General features: G+C 31.9%; 1 non-coding gene across 1 annotated transcript; it reads left to right on the top strand.

Annotated features, from left to right (window-relative positions):
- Positions 1-10,630: 10,630 nt before the first annotated feature.
- Positions 10,631-10,720, top strand: LOC113697645 (small nucleolar RNA R32/R81/Z41). The gene has a single exon (XR_003449930.1). It is a non-coding gene; the product is annotated as a small nucleolar RNA R32/R81/Z41 (small nucleolar RNA).
- Positions 10,721-19,497: the final 8,777 nt, after the last annotated feature.

The raw sequence follows: 19,497 nt of genomic DNA, 5'->3' as shown, positions 1-19,497 counted from the left end.
ACTAGAGAAAATCTTAGAGAATTTTAACTAGTTTTTTACTCAAAACTTGGAACCTTTGGCTTTGACATTTACGATGAAATGAGTGGAGTTTTGGATGAGTTTTAACTCCATTAGTTTGAAAATGTGAACGCTCTTTATATTTTAAAGTTCAGACATGAGATTAGAAGTTTGAGGAATGAAAATCATTTATTTTTTTCTCGATTTTCATTCCGAAAGTAAATATGGTACTTTCTTTTGGAATTGAGATTTACTTACTATGACATGAATTAAAAATGACTTTTGAGTTATCTTTGAGCATTATTTCAATGATTTAGCGAAAAAAGCACCTTTAACTTGACTTGAACTTGTGACCTTAAATTTGTGAATCTTTGTTTTCAATGAAATAAACCCTTTTTGATGCATTATCCTCATTCTAGGCAAATGAACTTTCTTTTTTGTATGCTCGATGACCTAGGGTATCCGTGAGTGATGGTTGGTTAATATTTCTTCAGGTACTCAAGAGGGATTCGAAAGGAATTCTGGCGACGAACTTTAAACGAATTTCTTGCTCACTTGTTTTTGAAACTGATGAGTGTCAAGTGCATGACTTGTTGCATAATACTTGAATTACTTCTTGTTGAATATGAGAATTGGACTTGTCGAGACGAGTGCGCACTTTATCGCACTCGTTCTCTTTTACTTGACTTGATAATTGATCTGCTCGTACTTGATAATTATACCTGTATTTGACTTGGCATCGATTTGGGAGCAATCTCATCGACCACTCATACTCATGGAGATGCCCAAATCCAATGGTTAGCCATTCAACTCAAGCCAATAAGGGCTTGGTTGAGGAGTTTGGTGAACCTTGGGCTCATACACTACTTGCCTCGATATACTCGAGTAATATCAAAACCTTTGACGTTCGGGCCCGGTTAGGGGGTGTAACGGTGGACGAAAATTGGTGAAAAGTGGGGTTCTACAGACTTGTTACTTAGCTCGGTTGACGGAGTGTCAACTTGGAAATTATGGATCAAGATTATCAATGAAGCAGTGTGGATTTAGCTCTTGAGAGCTCCCGTATCCTTCATTGATTGTGTTTTTAATTCCTTTTGTGATTTTACATGAATATTTTGGTTGCCTTTTATTTATATGTTATTATTGCTAGATGTACCTGTTTGCTGCCTGTTTTTCTTGGCCTCACTGAATATTAGCTCACCCCTTTAAGTTTGTTTTCCTTAGCAAGAACTTGAAGTGGACAGATTTTGGAGAATCTGGCTTTGATTTTCTTTTGGTCCAATTGTGGATGTAAATGATATAGTCAACTTTTGGTGGTCATATTTTTGGGGAAATTTGATGTAACTTTTGGAAATATTATGATATACAATTGGATGACTATTGAAGGAAGTGACATTTCTTTATATTAGTTTCTTATTAGTTGTTTAGTTCTAAATTATAATCTAGACTTGTATCGAGTTCTGGCGAGAATTAGGCAGGCGGCCCGCCGAAACCCTAGGGTTCGCCTTAAGGAGAAGTGGAGTCGTCATAGTAAAGAGTATTAAGGTTCAAACCTATAGGGAAGATTTTCAATTATCAGTGATTTTCGAATTTCTTTATAATTTAGACTATCATAAGTGCAAGAAATTAAATCTACACTGTAAAAATAACAAAAAATACAATAGAAAACTCATAGAGGTATGGAATTCCTTACTATTCTTGCAAGTGAAGTTACCAGTTAAGTGAATGCTATTATCTTGACTGATTATGGCGTAATTTTCTAATGTATGTGAAACCTACTCTCGTAATGAATCAACTATACTTACAGCTGAACCATACCTACTCTCGTGGCTATGAAATTAACTACAAACTTATTTCTTCTATGAAATTATATGAAACAAGTCACTTAAACCAGAAAGGTGCATCTCTACTTTCACAAGTGTACTCCCTAAGTTTATTACTTTCTTGAACTAGTGTTAAATTCCAATTCTCATTGCAAACTTAACACTTTAAGATTATCATAATTAATGGCCGGTTAATCATAATTAGAAAAACAAAAGTGGTAAATAACTTGCTTAAAATAATATCACCAATTGACCAAATAAATATCACAAATAAAATATAGAAAACTTATCCATACTTTAGGCATAAACTTTAACTAAACATGAAAACAAACACTAAACTTATGTTATAGTTAAACATGAAATCAAATACAAAAAAAAGTGATAGGACAGAAGTTACCCTTGTCACATGAACTCTAATTCTCCATCTTTGCTCTTCAAATTTTCATCCAAATTTAACTACAAATACAAGAAGAAAAAACTAAACTAACTATACTATACTACTCTAACTAATGAATAAAAGAAATTCTAGTGAAGACTATATCTTTGTAGAGTTTCTCCGGCCTTCCAAAATTGTGAAAATGTTCTCCAAAGGCTGCTATTTATAGAGGATTAAAGCTCAAGATGAGCTGTTTCTTGGTTAGCAAAGTTGGCTTTTGAACTCACCAAGAGTTGTTCTCCAAATTTTCACACTCTTCTTGGTCAGATATAGCCGAAATTCTGAGTTATAGATGAGTTGAAAAGGTTGTGTGAATGCAAAATAAGTTGCAAAGCAAGTTGCAGCAGAAAATGAAGAATACGCGACTTGAAAACACGACCAAACCCCACATTTTCTCCTTTGTAGGTTTGCACTTTCTGGGCAGAATTCCTCTTTACTTTATTTTTGGTCCAATTTCAACTGATATTTTCTTAATGTTAGAGGCTAGACTAGCTCTTTTGTAAAACATAAAAGTTGTAGTCCTTTGAGTTAGCTTTCCAATACATCAAGAATAATCTAATTTGGAGCTCTGTGGACTGATAAATGACCAAAATACAGGCAATTGGTCAGAACCTTGTTTTAGCTTTCGATCATTAAATTGCACTTCTGTATTTCGACTTTTTATACTAAATGTAGATATTTCTCTTAGCTTCAAAATGGTATAAGAATCACCTTAATCTAATGCTTGTAGCTCAAGATATGGCTGAAATACCATAAGGTGTCAAAGCTGTCTTAACTTGCATTTCTTCCTTTAAACGTTTTGCACTTCATGTCTTCTTTAAATAACTTCAAATTATCATCAATCATCCAATTATCTTCTCAATTCATGCCATTTAATGATTGAATCATTAAATCTACAAAAACATGAAGTTTTCACCATTAAAATCCATAGAAATGCAATTTTTACCACTTAAATCCTAGTTAATTAACTATAAAAGTGGCTAAAACATGCCAAAACTAACTAATAAAACACACTAAAAATACATAGAATATGCACTTATCAATAGTTCAAACCGAAAAATTGTAAATGTTCAAGAATCAAAAGGAATTTGCAGTTTATTTGTGTCTCCACTTAAAAGTAATCATGGCTTTGCCACCATGCGTGTTACCATGCAGAATGCTTCCTATCCTGCCGCCTAATTGCCCAATCAGCTAGGTGCCCTAGTATAATGTTATTGTTATCCTTTCTAATACTATTCTAGTCCAAGCACGTTTAATTTTGAAGTTCTGATGGAATCCAGTGCATTAGTGTTGATATCATTAAAGAAAATGTTATTGTTACGGTATAGTCAAGAAATATCAGAGGAAAATGTCATCTAGCATTTATAATCAACGGACTAAACATCCTAGGCTTGCTGGGACCCAAGTCATAATCTGTTAAGAACTTAGTCATGGATTGCTATATTATTGTAGCATTTTATTTGAAATGAGTCATTTCAAATTTCAATTTTAATTTCAACATAATGCAAAATAGTTTCTTGGATATATTTCTTCTGTTGACTTCACCTTCCTTTTATGGCACCATAAAAGCAAGAGCAACACCATTGTTTCAACTTTAACACAGTGAGAGCAGATACATTGATGTAACATTTTTGTGCTTCCTAACAATGCCCTCGCTAAACAAGCGTCCTAATACCTTTTAATTTTCCATAACTTCCTATCCTCAATTTATTTTTGATTCTCTAAGGGTGCGTTTAATAAAATTGAAATTTGAAATTTTAACTACTAAATTTGATACATTTGATTGTATATTACATTAATAATAAGTGAATAGTTTATCACTTGTTATTGGGAACCAATTGTGCCTAAAAACTTTAGTGCCATTTAATTAATTCAGATATTTAATTTTTAGTTATCAAATGCATCTAAATATATTAAAATCTGAATTCATTAGATTTAAGTGCTGAATGAGATGTTCAATTTTTAGTTATCAAACACATTTGAATATATTAAGATTTGAATCCATTAAACAGGTCCTAAATTCATATAATAACTTTCTGTTAAATTTCCTTAATTTAAACCCAATGAAGGGTGTACCCTTCCCACTACTAACTAGATAATCCTTCAAGCATCGATTTTTTTAAGTTCATAGACTCGTTACCATAATTTTCAAAAAACGAGGTAAAATATTTTCATGAACTGAAATGCTCATGTACTGGGTCTGTTATCCAAATACTGGTATAGATGCTCATGTATTGAAGTATCAGCATGTTGCCTGATGTAACTTTTCCATTCACAATTTCTAAAACATCTGTGGAGAGAAAATTTGGTAACCAATTCTAGCAGCATTAATTCGATAAATACACAATTAATTTTTTTTACTATTCTTATTAGACATGATATAATTTTTATAAAATCACATCTCAGTTTTAGTGATTCACTTACTAAAGTAACATATGCTATGTGATTAATACCATAAATACATGATTTGGCATTAATAATCAAATCTTTATGGTGGGTAAAGTTTCAATATAAAGAAGACCTTCTGGAACACTTGTAGGATGTAGTATTCTAGCTTAACCAAGAGCAAGAAAGACAAAAAAAAAAAAATTCCAAAAACAAGAAGATGGCAAAGGCATTGATCTTTTTTCTGTTCTTGATGACCTTTGATGATCGTGCCGCAGGTATATTATAGGTTACGACGTGTCTTTGTGATTATGAATGTTAGAAGAAGCCGATGCTAACACATCTTGAAACTCTACATTTTTCATTAATAAAGACAAATAAATTTTCTTGAGTTTAAGCTTTGTTGCAATGCTAAAAGAAAAAAAAGGAAACCTTTGTTGCAATTTTTGTAGTTGGACTTGCAACATACCAGTTGAGTTTATGATTTTAAAACCAAAAGGGGTAGTTCCTGTCAAGTGCCAGGTAGGGGTATTAAGTATTAACCCTTCCAAGACTTTAAAAACTATATTTCCTGCATTCTAAAAGTGAAAAGCTCCTAGACAAGTCTTTAAGAAAATTACATTATACTCCCAGGGGTGAATGGTACGGAAGTAGGAAATATAAGCGAGAGGTTCCGAATTCAAATCCTTTCACTTACACTAAAAGAAAAAATTACATTATATTTCCTTCGCTTCCCTGCTCTCCCACCCTGGTCCCAGAAAGATTTTTGTAAAAGTAGAGGTAAGCCCCTTTATCGATTTGGTAAACAAATATTTGCCCTCTGGCCCCAGTGCCAAAATCCTTCTCGGTTCACTACGGCATCTTAGAGTTCTGCATTCAAATTTGATTGACAGTTAACATTTTGATAGATGAACATACCAAATGCAAATGATCACGCAACATTTAAAAAGAAAACCAAGAAACCAGTTACATAGCAGTCTACCAAGAAGAGGTATAGCTCTTGTGAAAATTCCTCTTAAAGGAAAAAATTTTATAATCTGCAAATACGAAGAATCTCATATATAATATCCAATAATTGTATTCAACAAACAAAATTCGGAATTGAATTTTATACAAACTTGTATGCACATTCTTTACTGGGATGACATCGATTGTGATGATTTTGTTAGCTTGATTTAAAATCTTATACAAAACCTATGCATACCAACAGGAGCGTATCATATATTGCTTATGTCTGATTTTCAATAAATATTAAGCCAGCTGACACAATTTTTTTTTTTTTTTGGGATAGAGTTTAGGTGAATTCGACACCAATCGTTGCTGCGGTCAAACAATATCCTTCTACTCATAATTTATAAGTTGCTTAGCATGTTTTTACATATCATCAACCAATATTATAGGTTTTACACGCGTATATGGTGATTCTTGTTAAGGATGTTAGTGCTTGGTTTGGGTTGAAATTTCCGGGCTCAACTTCATAAGATATAAATTGTTTGGATACAAAGTCTAATAGGGCTACCGGAGCCTAAATGGATTTGGGCTGGGTATCTATTCGTCATTAGACCATCTTATATCCACACCAAAATTGATTTGTTTAGATTCAAACCCGGGTCCAATGGCGCACAAGGGACCTAACGTGTACAGATCCATGAATATCCACAATTTCACATAATTCTTGTGACTTTGCGTCATTGACCAATTTTATTTACCATGATTAGTGTTCTACAAAAAGTCGTCTGAGGAAAAAAATTTAAATTTTAATAGTTTTGAAACTTCCTTGAGGAAAAGTATATTCTGGTTTAACAGAATATCTGGTGAAAGAACGATAAAGATTCTTCCAAAAATAAATGTGTTAACATGAATATATGTAGTAACTATAATACAAAACATGGCTATGCGCATATACATATATGTATGTATGCACTATTATGTATACAGCATTCTATGTGGTATTATCTAAATACATATAAATGGGTGAAGATTTATATATGTGCTATTATCTTAATACTATTTTGTGTTATTATCTATGCGTTATAGGCTGAGTTTGGGTTGGGTTTAGATGGTAAAAATTTAGATCCCAACCAAACACATATGTTGTCCCCCTTGTATTTGAGAAATACTTCATGGGCCATACTTTTTGATTTCCAACTTAAACATTTCCATTTTTCGCATTTTATACCAAATGTAATTAGTATGGCTAGCGATACTGTCGGAGCAATAATATTCTTGCCAGAACAATATTTATCCAAACACCAACATTACCCTCAACTATTCAACACCATATATTCTCATTGATTCTCTTGGACCCATTATCCACCAATTATTTCTTTTCGTCTCTCTCTAGTTAATTGAATAGCTTGCCTACTTCTTCCAGCTCTTTAATTTATTTATCTATTATTTTCATAACTCATTGACTTGGTTTTGAGTTTTTTACCATTTTTTTTTTCTTAGATTGTAATTCTTTTACTTTAAAGCACGCTTATTTTTAATTTTCAAAGTCGTATTTAAAAGCTATTTTTTTTGCAAATACAATATGATTTAACTCAAACAACTAACAATCTAAAATGAAAATAGTCCAAAAAAATATACACACACTTTTCCTTCTATATGCATGGGGTATAAAAATAAATTTAATCTAGTTATTAGAAAATACAAACACATGTTGAAATCAAGATTCATATAATAATTAGAAAAACGGAAAAGATAGTGAAGTTTATAAGAAGATCAATTGCACACTAATACATTAAACAAGCAAAATTCAAAGAAATAAAGCATGTTGCATATATCATAGGATTGAGTTTGAATGATATTATAAAAGCAATCACACAGTTTTTCCATGATCTTTAATAAAAAAATATGAATTAAAAAAATAGTAAACCCTTAAGGTTCTAATTTTATAATATGAAAAATATGACTTTAGTATGGATGATTAGATGTGGCCTAATGACCTCCCTCTTCTCTTGCTAACGAATATAAGCTTGTCCACTAAAACAACCATTGCACCGTAAAGATTTAAAGTTCAATTAAAACTGATGAAGCCGTTCAAGAGTAGGTAAACCACTCATAATAAGAAGCACCTGGAACATGGAGGTGTTATAAACAAATTGATGAAATTTGTAATAATGTGCTGATAGTGATGGAAAACATAATGGAATAAAAGAAAAAAAATTGTAAGCAGAGATTATTTAATAGAAAACATAATGGAATAAAAGCAAAAAAGAAACACTTACTAATAGTAATGGAAAAATAGCAAGAGCAATGCGGAGAATAGTATTATGCAAAAGATCTTGAACCATATACTACAAAAGTCTCAACAAAATGAAAACAAATTGTAAAATAGGAAATAGGGAGAGAGATTGGAAGGCAAGAATTGGAGGGAAAATGAGAGAAGTAGACAAAACCTCGTTCTGTCAATGAGAAAGAGAAAGAAAATGAGTAATTCGTGGATAATGAGTTCAAAAACAACAATTAGAATATATGGCATTAACTAATTGAGAGTAATGTCCGTGTTTGGATGAATATTACTCTGACAAGAAGATTATGGCTTTAGCAGTATCGCTAGCCAATTAGTACTCATCAATTCTATTGCCCTATAAGTATTAATCACAGGTATATAATTAATGTTTCAAAAAAATGTAGCAAGGCTAAAACTGGTGCAGTACAGTTCTAGTTTGAAAACCAGCATTTACTTCATTATTCCATTCAAATGGATCCTTATCTAACAAGTCAGTTAGTATTCAAATGGTTAATTTTATACGCTAGAAGTACGCCAAGAGGTCATGCTTTGAAATGTAGAAATGATCAGAAGCCATTTGGTTGTCAGTCATTATATGTAGAAAATAATCTAATTGACTAGAAAAGAAGGTTGGTTTGGAGAGTGTGGCTGGTAAAGAGAGTGTAGTTTCAAGGTTCTCAAAACACTTTGGAGGTCAGATGGGTGAGTTTTTACTCAAGGACTTAAACTAGGATGATCTTAAAAAAACGAGACATAATCAAGGATTATGCAACAAAAAGATTCATGGTGCTTCTAAGGCCAATAGTTCATTAATCATTACTCAATGAAAATGGTAGAATTGGAATTCCTACAAACCTATTTGTGTTACAAAATACAAAATTTGTCTTTGATTAATCAACCATACACTTCTTGGAATACAAAATTTATCTTTGATTGTCATGTCGTTTAATTTAGGCTAAAAAACGCAACCACTCAAAGACAGTCTTTTTGAAAGATAGATTTTAGATGCATATTTTGCTGAATTCACATGGCAATTAACCAGTGAAGTGCAGGTATGCAAAGCAGAGAATTTGTAGTGGTGTAGCTGATTCCATAATTATCTTCTGTTTGAGTGGATAAGATTTGTACGCGTGCATTTGTGGCCTTCCTGATTAGGACAACTAGCCCTCTAAAAGGATCTCTTAAAAATCAAGTCTCCAGATGGATTTTCTAGTTTGAACCTAGTCAGAATTATGTAGCAAGTGAAAAGATAAGAATAAACCTACTTTCCATAGTTTGAACCTTGTACCCTCTAGAGCTCAACCACTTGTATCCCAACTCTCATATCCTTAACTCCATGTTTATCAACAAAATTATGGTTTTTAATGCAACTAGAAAGTGATGCGAATTGCTTGGACAAACAATCCCGCAGTTTTTAGTATATTTAAGATGGATAATTACCAGATTTATGTTTCTAGCTGACTAGGTTTAGCAGTTGTATGCTTCTGCCAAATTAACATGCATGAGATTGACAGATTCGCCATTCTTTTTTTATATGGACAAATAATATCATTATATTCATGAACAAAAAGTTGAAAAAGAGAGATCAAAGGGGATACCTACTGAGTGAAAAGGTTGAAGAAAGATGACCTCTCAAGTTTTGTTGGTTATCTATCTTTCATCTGACCTATATCATGACTAGGTTCGTCCATTCTCCAGAAAATAGCATGTGGCTTGTGAATAGTGTGGACCTCGGAGAGCCCTATAAATAGTGTGACCTAACAATGGGCAAAAGCATAGATTAGTTAATAAAGCATTAGATGTTCTCTAGAGTTCCCTCGAACACTTCAATGGGGACAATTATTTTCTGCCTCAATTAGGCTAAAGAATTCAGCCTAGTGAAGTGTTTGGGGGAACTCCTAAGTTCATTTGATACATATCAACAATTTTGACAAGGCGAGTTTTTTATAGGCGCTCTTAGAAGACCTCATCATTATTCTCTCTCCAGCCTTTTTTTTTTGTTAGTTTTATCTTTTTCAATAATGGATAAATTTTCTCAACAAATTTCTCTCTCAGCCCTCTATGGACACTTTTCATGTTAAACAACTGCATAAATCTCTTATCTCTTATCTTTTGCACTTGCAGGTACGTTAGGAAGGTTTCAACTTTTATTTTCTTGATTTTTTTTGCTCGAAATTCTTTGGGTTTAGTAATGGTTCTTCTTTTTGTCTTCATATTTTTTTCTTAATAGGTATTGAATTTTTAGGGCAAATTACATTTTATCCCCTGTGATTTAGCCTTTTTTTACACAACCCCCATATGATTTCAAAAACTATACATAACCCCCTCATGGTTTGGATTAAAGTGTCAAAGTGATGGAAATAGCTATTCGTAACGGAACTTCTAAAAATGTCGAAATTACCCTTATAAATACATGACACATTAACCCCGTATGATTTTTATATTTTACCATATAACCCTCTTATGGTTTAATATTTTACCATATGACCCCCCTAATGGTTTTTAAAATATACACATAACCCCCCTTGGTTAATTAATAATTTTCAACTTTATATAAGGGTATTTTTGACATTTTAGGTGACTCCGTTAAGAATGATCATTCCCGTCACTTGACACTTTAATCCAAACCATGAGGGGGTTATGTATACCTTTTGAAACCATAGGGGGGTTAGATAAAAAAATGCTAAACCATAGGGGGTAAAGTCGAATTTGCCCAATTTTTTATCTTAATAATTTCACCTTGTATATTAAGGATGATGAATATGATGAAAGTAATAAAAGGTATTGATGAAATTTCTTCATTTTATTTATAATAGTCTTTGCTACGTTCTTTCTGATTCATTCTCCAAATTAATAGAGGAAAAAAAACATAGTTTCACTTAAACTAAAGAAAACGTAAAAGCAAAACAGATGCCCGTCCAATACACCAGGTGACAACTAGATAGTAATGAGATAGTTGGCATGGCCACATTCCGAAGTATCTTCTGCATAAATTAAATAGTTGTACCATAACATAACAACTAGTTGAACTTTGAAGCTCTTGCTTTGGTAAGTTAGGGAAAGAAAAAATTCGTGAATAGTTTTGTCTTTAAAGCCTGGTTAGTTAACTTCATATTTTGATGCTCCATTTTAGAAAAAGGAAAATGGCCATTTTGGTCCATTATCTTCCGAGTTTTGATCAATTTAGTCCCTCATTTATCACTGTAGCCATTTTAGTTTTTTATCTTTACAAAAAAAAAAAAGAGATAATCTAGGATATCAAATAGAAAAAATGAAAATCTCTAATGGAATTAGTTAAGTGCAAGCCATGCGAAGTGCTAAAAATGACTATTTTGGTCTATTACCATCAAGATCATGTCTAATTTTATCTTTTCAGTAATTTAAACTCCCATTTTCACAAAATAAAATCAATGTAGAACTTTTAATGAGAAACTAGAAAACCATAATAGACATATTAAGGGACAAAATTGGACATGGCTTTGAAGATAATGGACCAAAACCATCATTTCTAATAGTGCACACGCCTTATATGTGACTAATTCTGTTAAAAATTTCTAATTTTCCATTAGAGGTCTTAAATTGGCATTCTTTTGTAAAGATAAGAGACTAAAATGGTCATGAAGATAGACAAGGGACTATATTGGCCAAAATCCAAAAGATAAAGGATCAAAATGGCCATTTTCCTAAAAAATGTGAAGACTATTATGAGCATTACTCCCCACACTACACATACTCCCTCCGTCCCAATATTAGAGTCGTTTTATGGAAATCCAATTTTTTACGGAGACATGATAATCATATGTCTAGATGAGGTGGCATTAATAAATTGACAAAAGCATCCTTTGAATTCAAAATATTCTCTTAATAGATGTGTATTAGGATTTTAAAAGTTGCTTTTTCAAATGATAAGATTGGAAAGCATGTGTTAAATTTGAATGGTGACTCTTATTTTGATACATCAATAAAGTGAAAATATGACAATAACAATGGGATGAAAGGAGTAACCAGGATTATAAAAATTCAAAATGGTAGATTATTAATTTAATGCACATATATTTCTACACTAATATGCGTTTAAGTATATATTAATTTTCTTTTGTATAATATATTGACTCTGCCAGTAATTCACTTGACATCTCCAATTATGCTTCATTCACGTATGATTTCTTTAATAATTTCTATGAACAGTCTATGCTTTAAAATGATCTCAGAAACAGATACTAAGACGATATGACCTCATGTTGAATGTTGAGTTACACTTCCCCTTCCCAATTGTTAACTGTTGAATTTAGTCAGGAAAATGAGCAATATCTGATCATTTAGGTGGCAAAATTACTAATTGCAGCTTCATGTGTTTACGTGTTTGGCCAGTTTTCACAACAAAAATGGTATTGTTAGTCTGCATGGATGTCAAACATTTTAGACATATGTTCTCAATTCCAAAAAGTTAGTTGAAAACAATTCAATTATTTTTGAAAAACCAAATTCGGAAAGATTTTAGCCGCTTAAATCTGGGAAAGATTTTGAAAAACCAATTTGGGAAAGATTTAGTCAAGGTTCAACCAGTGATTCAAGCCTCTTAAGTTTCAGAAATTTTCCCTTGAGTAACCAGCTTCTTGTCATCCAATAGCTCAAGAGTAACATAAAAGAAAAATTAATAGATACTTATAATCATATTAGGGTAGAAATATATGCGTCTTAAACTAATATTTTACCATTATGAATTTTTATAATCCCTTTGTGTGGAAGGTGGTGTAACTTTTGGAAAATTGCTGTTGACCGATGTGGCTAATAAAGTTATCTTGAAAGCTTTTACACGATTTCAAGGTACATCTAAATCATGGTAAGCTCAAACAAACAATTCATCTTTCATCAAGATGGTAATGACATAACAAAGGACTAATACATGGCTAAAGTTTGTACTTTCGTTTGAGTTTCTAATTATAGACATGTACAAACAAGGTCTATTATAAAATAAAACATGACATTTATGAAGTTCTTGACATTATGGGTGTCAGATTCATGGGTCATGCTATGGCCTAATATGTCGAGGTTTGCTTTCCAGAATTGCACTTTTCCCTCTTACCATTACGAAATCCTTTAACTCAAAAGTGGTTTCCAAAATGGCATCTTGGAGGGACTATTTATGACTATGGTTTTATGTACAATGAAAGTTACTAGTGACAATATTTTAGTAGTTTTAGGTGAAATTCCGTATATCGAAATGATTTTTATAGCTTTAAAACAAATTCTTGGATATGGGTTTTGGGATTCGCCATTTGAGGGTGTGGCAGCTTCTGATGATGAATTTATAGGTTTTTTGGATGGTAAAGCTTTGTATTAGCTTATGAGAGGTTGGAATTTCATTGATATTTTTGCCGTTGCCTTTAATCTTCAAACTGAGATTGGAATTTCTTTGATAGCTTTGTTGCTGCCTTTGATCTTCAAACTTAGCAATTACTTGATCATCATGGTGATAGCATTCACCGGAATTAAGAGAAAGGCTTGTTATAACAACATATACATAACATACCAAACAACAATGACTTATGATAAACGTTTAATCCTAATATGCAGAAGTAATTATCTTCTTTCTCGCAAAACAACAACGAAACAAGGAATGAAAACTTATAAAAATTATTCAAATGGTAGGGTGGCTAAACCCCCACCATACTAGGTGGTTTTCTTTGAAGGGGAAAAAATAAAACTAAGAACATATTACATTAAGCACAAGATTTGCTCCTACACAATTTTATTTACTTAAAAGTAATGCATAAAGGATTTTGCTTACTTGAATAAAAGATATACAATGGAAATAAAGGTAACTTGAAATCTTGAATATATTACGGCTTCACATGGAAATCAAGTTCCATCTATTCAGTTAAGAATTTTTTTTGTAAACTGCCACAAAAAGCCAAATAAGAGTTCTATGATATAATGTAGTAGAAAATTTGGAATTAACTTTTCACCCCTTTGCTAATTTTTTCTAAGTTTAGACTTAGAGGAGTCTTTTTTCCAAATGAATCTTTATGTATTATGCATCATTTAGAGGACCATATTTGTTTGATTAGTAGTCTACGCCTTCGGGAGGACTAACTACTTGGCTTGCATCCTTAGGAGGGTTGTCCGTTTATTTTCACGAGATCTCATTTAAGTATAGTGTCTTTCAATAATCCAAGATAGCTAAAGTTTTAAGAGTTTTCTTAGAAGTTTTTTGAATATAATAGGAATTCATTAATCAACTAGAAGATATAAGATGATGAAGCTTGTCCACTCCTGAGTTGATTACATCATGAACTTTTGGATTTCCTAGAAGGAACGAGTTAGAAGCTCTTGTTGACAATAAAACTTCAAATGGAACGAGTTAGAAACCCAGGATTTCTCCACACAACTTGTCATACTTATGTCCTTCTTCTCAAAAAGAACTACTTTGCTAAGTCTTTTGAGATACTCTACTAGATGGACGAAATGGTTGTTGATAACTTGGAAAAGTTCCTCCTCAGTAACTTCCTTTGTTTTTCTTTCTCCTTTAGTGAAGTCATCATCACCATACTCACTTCATTCATGTTCTTCTAGGATATCCACAAATACTTGCTCGAGCTCTTCATCAGAGGCATTTCCTTTTTTTTCTATGTTTACTTCATGACCATCCACTCTTTCTCTTTTTTTTTAAGGTGCATGCCAATTTGTACAATAAATAAAATTTTCTTTCTTTTGCCCTTTAAGAGATGCAATGTAGCATTTCCAAGCAGCAACTTGAACCTCTTTCATTTCTTCTATGCAAGCTTTAGTAGTTTATTATTTGATGGACAAAAGAGAGCATAGCCTCAAGTGAAGTGATAGTAAGACTCCCGATAATGCATTGCACGGAGAAGAATCTATTATCACTTCAAAGTCCACCCTCATGTTTACTACTTTTGGTGGTGGCCTAAGAAAACAAGAGCACTAGTTTCCCCATAGAAGTTCACTAGTGGAGTAGAGCTTGTCTATCCTTTTAACTTTTGCTGGAATTGTTACCTACTAGTTTCACATTAGGATAATGCTATGGTGACTTATCGTAACCTCACTTTTAAATATTTTAATGATAAAACTAGTTATAAGCAGTTCCCACAGTCTAGACCAGTACTTTTAACGATCATTTTTGTTACCAATCAGTCATTCAAGTTTCTTGAGTCCCAGAATCTTGAAAAGTAAGGTAAGAAGGTAAAGTAGTAAATTTGATCATAAAATTGGTAAATTCAGCCATAAAAATAGTAATCTTTAATATTAGATGAGAATTACCTCTTGATTGCAAAAATGGTAAAATGAAATTTACAAATTCTTTCACTAATTTTACCAAAAAAAAGTGTCGCATGTCCTCTTAAACCATCTCTAATTATTAAAAAAAAAAGATTATTGTCAAGTCCCATTGTTTCCCCACCCCTTTTAATCCATTTTGATCTCAAGGCAAAATATATGCGACTGTACTACCAATTTTTCATGAATACTTCATAAACCAAAACCCAAAATCCTTAGCGATTTGTTATTGATATCAATCCCAAAATCTTTCTTAGCTTTGAAGGATCTCTTAAGTTCAATTGATGTTGCTTTGATCTCCTAATCAGAAGTGGCTGAGGAGTAGACAATGGAATTTTTGTATTAAAAATGTATAACCTTTTGAGAATAAGCAAGCTGCAATATGATTATCTCCGTGTTCTGCAGGTGAAAAACTTTTTGCTCGATAGAGTTTGTCAATTTTTTGCTTTATCTGCAGCGTTGATGAAAAAAGTTGTTTCCTTTCCGCTAAACATGCATTGCTAATTCAAAAAGTTATGTTCTTTCCACCAAACATGCATTGCTAGTTGAATTCTTTTGCCAGTATAGTTCTCTGTGGTCAATAATTTGCATGCCGGCTTTGCCCTTTCTAAATTTAGAGGGAGTAGTTAGTCGGAAGGATAGTGCAAGAACTGGCAAAAGGAAAAGGGAGGGAGGATTGAACGAAACTTAGCAGTTATATGTTGTCAGGCTAATTAGAGCAAGGTGATTTTTTTGGTGTGGTTCAGTGATTTACTTGAGAAACAGTAACATTAGATGGTATTTTGATTATAGAGTAAATTGTGCTATGAAAATAATAAGTTTGAATACTGATTTGGTAAGCATTAGTTTTGCCAAATTCACTACTTAATACCACAAACTTACTATTTTATATGTGAAACCTACACAAAGTTGGATTAGAGTTAATTACGATAATATTAAGTTTTGAAAAACAAAGGGTAAGTCTAATTAATAAAAAGGTATTTTTTGTAAGGGACTAAAATTTACTACTACATTGCACAAACTTACTAATATATTAGTGAAACTTACTTAAAACTTGGTTAGTAAATTCTTTACAATTATACTAAATTGTGGAAGATAACTAGAAACTTTGTGTATTGAAATGGTAACTTATATGGATGACTAAAACTTATTACCTTATTGTCCAAACTTACCATTTTACTTGAAAAACTTCCATATAGCTAGACTAGTAAGTTTAATGAGATCAACAGTAAGCTTTGTCAGATAAATGGTAAATTTGACTAATAAAAAGATAATTTTCAAATTTTACTTTTTTATTGCACAAACTTACTATTTTACTTGAAAAACTTACATACAGCTAAATTAGTAAGTCTAATCAAAATGATAGTAAATAAAAAGGTAACTTTTAAAATTTGCTAGTTTATTGGACAAACTCACTAATTTACCTTAGAAACTTACCTGTCAATAAAGAGAGTAAGTTTGACAAAAAAAAAATATAGTAAATTTCATTACAAAAATGGTAAGATTAAATATTAAAAAGGTAAATTTTGTTAAGTAATTAGAACTTACCATTTTACAAGACAATCTTATGCATTGAGTTGGAAAAGTTACATGTACTTTTGGATGAATTATTTAATTCACAAAAAAGGGATGCAAATGACTCTAAACTGTCACAAAAGGAACGAAAACCGAATGTTCAAGTCAACTACCATTATTTTATATTAAGTCACCTATCGACATCTGTACCATAGCACTATTCATCAATAATTTTAGATCCATCCATCCTAAATTGAAGACAGACAACTTAAATGTTTCATGTGCTATCATAAATATAACAATTTAATTTACAAATGCAAAGCAGACAAAACGAGAGATTACACACAAGATAGAATATTTCCGATAACTAAATCTAACACATTTGTGAGCTATCAGTACCAATCCTGAACATACGTTGATCACCAAATTTTTGCAGTGCATCGATAACCTGTGCCATCAGAAGCATCAAAATTTTAAAATTTTGGTTAAACATCTAATAGTATTCTTATATTTTTATGGGAATCATTAATTTTGCACTCAAATTAAAGGATTCGTGCAATATCTAAAGAACTAATGAGACAACACTATAATTGCAAACTCAAAATGCAATATTTTGTAAATCTACAAATGAATCTGAACAAGATTTGGCTCCGTTTGGATATTGTTATTTTTTAAAAATTAATTTTTCATATACAATGTTACAGAAATAAACAAACAAAAACAACTTCAAAAAATCAATCCATAAAAAACAGCTCACAAATACAATAATAATAATAATAATTCGGGATAATCGCAGAAACCTCCCCTGAGGTTTCTGACATTTACACTGGCCTCCCCTATAGTTTGAAAAATTACACTAACCTCCCTTGAAGTTACTAATCCTTTGCAAATTCAGTCCAAACGATTAAAATATTATTTTAGGGAGTGAAATTAGAATTTTTTACCAAATTTGTCCTTTGTACTACATGTCCAATAAATGACAAAATACTACAAATCAATTAACAATTAATAAACTTTAAGGAGTATAGTTTATAGGCAAATATGCATTACCTATTTAAAGTACCGGCTCTTTATGGGTATTTAACTTTCAAACATTTAATTTAATACAAATATTTACGCTCAAATACATATTTGTATTTACTTTCAAATATGTAATTTTTATTAAATACAAAAACTACCAATCTCTCTTCCATAAAAATATTAATATAACACTTTTTCAATTTTAGTTACAAACATTTATGTATTTAACATAAATTGAATGATTCAAAATAAAATACCCATTAAGAGCCAATACTTTACTCATGTAATGGATGAAAGCCATAAAGAATTAATACTTTATTGGTCATTTTTTTTAAAAAAAATATTTAATTTATATTAAATAAATAACCTACCGATTTTCTTTTTGCAAGAATATTACTGTAACACTTTTTGAATTTTACTAACAAATATTGATATATTTATCATAAATTAAATTTTTGAAAGTAAAATATCCGTAAAAAATCGATACTTTACATGAGTAATGCGTGTTTGCCTATAAAGAGTCGGTGACTATTTAAAGTACCGGTTCTTTAAGGGTATTTTACTTTCAAACATTTAATTTGATACAAATATTTACGCTCAAATAAAGATTTGTATTTACTTTCAAATATTTAATTTTTGTTAAATACAAAACCTACCAATCTCTCTTCCGTAAAAATATTAATATAACACTTTTTCAATTTTAGTTACAAATATTTATGTATTTAACATAAATTAAATGATTCAGAATAAAATGCACATAAAGAGCGAATACTTTACTCGTGTAATGGATGAAAGCCATAAAAAATTAATACTTTATGAGTCATTTATTTTTTAAAAAAAATATTTAATTTATATTAAATAAATAACCTATTGATTTCCTTTTTGCAAAAATATTACTATAACAATTTTTGAATTTTACATACAAATATTGATATATTTATCATAAATTAAATATTTGAAAGTAAAATACTCGTAAAGAGCTGGTACTTTAAATGAGTAATGCGTGTTTGCCCATAAATTATGCTCCTTAAAATTTATTAATTGTTAATTGATTTATAGTACTTTGTCATTCATTGGATATGTAGAACAAAGGGCAAATCTAGTATAAAATTCTAATTTCACTTCCTAAAATAATATTTTAATCGTTTGGACTAAATTTGCAAAGGATTAGTAACCTCAAGGGAGGTCAGTGTAATTTTTCAAACCACAGGGGAGGTCAGTGCAAATATCAGAAACCTCAATGGAGGTTTCTGCAATTATCCCTAATAATTCTATCACTTCTTTTTCTTTCGTCACCCACCACCGCCATCGTCACCTACCACCACCACTGCCACCATTCCCTCCCTCCTCTCTTCTCTCACCTTCTCTTTCTCCCCCTCCTTCCCTTTTCCTCTTCCTCCCTTTCCCTCCTTCCTCCTCCTCTCCTCTCCTCTCCTCTCCCTACCCTTTCCCTATGCCAGAAACTCCTTCCCCCTCTTCCTTCCCCTCCACTTCAGATATGGTTGCTGGTGCACGGCCATCGACCAGATGGTCGCGACTAGCTTCTGATTGCGACCAGTTACTACTAGATCTGAATCTCTGGTTGTGGCCAGTCACAGAGGGGGAGGGGGAGAGGGAGAGGGAGAGGGAGAGGGAGGGGAAGGGTGCCGGCAGGAAAAAGGAAGGAAGGGGAGGGAAGGCGGGAGAAGGAAGGAGGGGAAGGGGAGAAGAGAGAGAAATAAGAAGGGGGAGAAAGAGGAAGAGAGAAAAAAAAAGGAGGAAGGAGGAGGGAGAGGACAGTAGTAGCGGGT

The sequence above is a fragment of the Coffea arabica genome, chromosome 6e (genome assembly GCF_036785885.1).
Source record: "Coffea arabica cultivar ET-39 chromosome 6e, Coffea Arabica ET-39 HiFi, whole genome shotgun sequence".
NCBI lineage: Eukaryota > Viridiplantae > Streptophyta > Magnoliopsida > Gentianales > Rubiaceae > Coffea > Coffea arabica.
The sequence above is the reverse complement of the archived record's forward strand: the minus strand, read 5'-3'. Positions and strand labels throughout refer to the sequence as shown.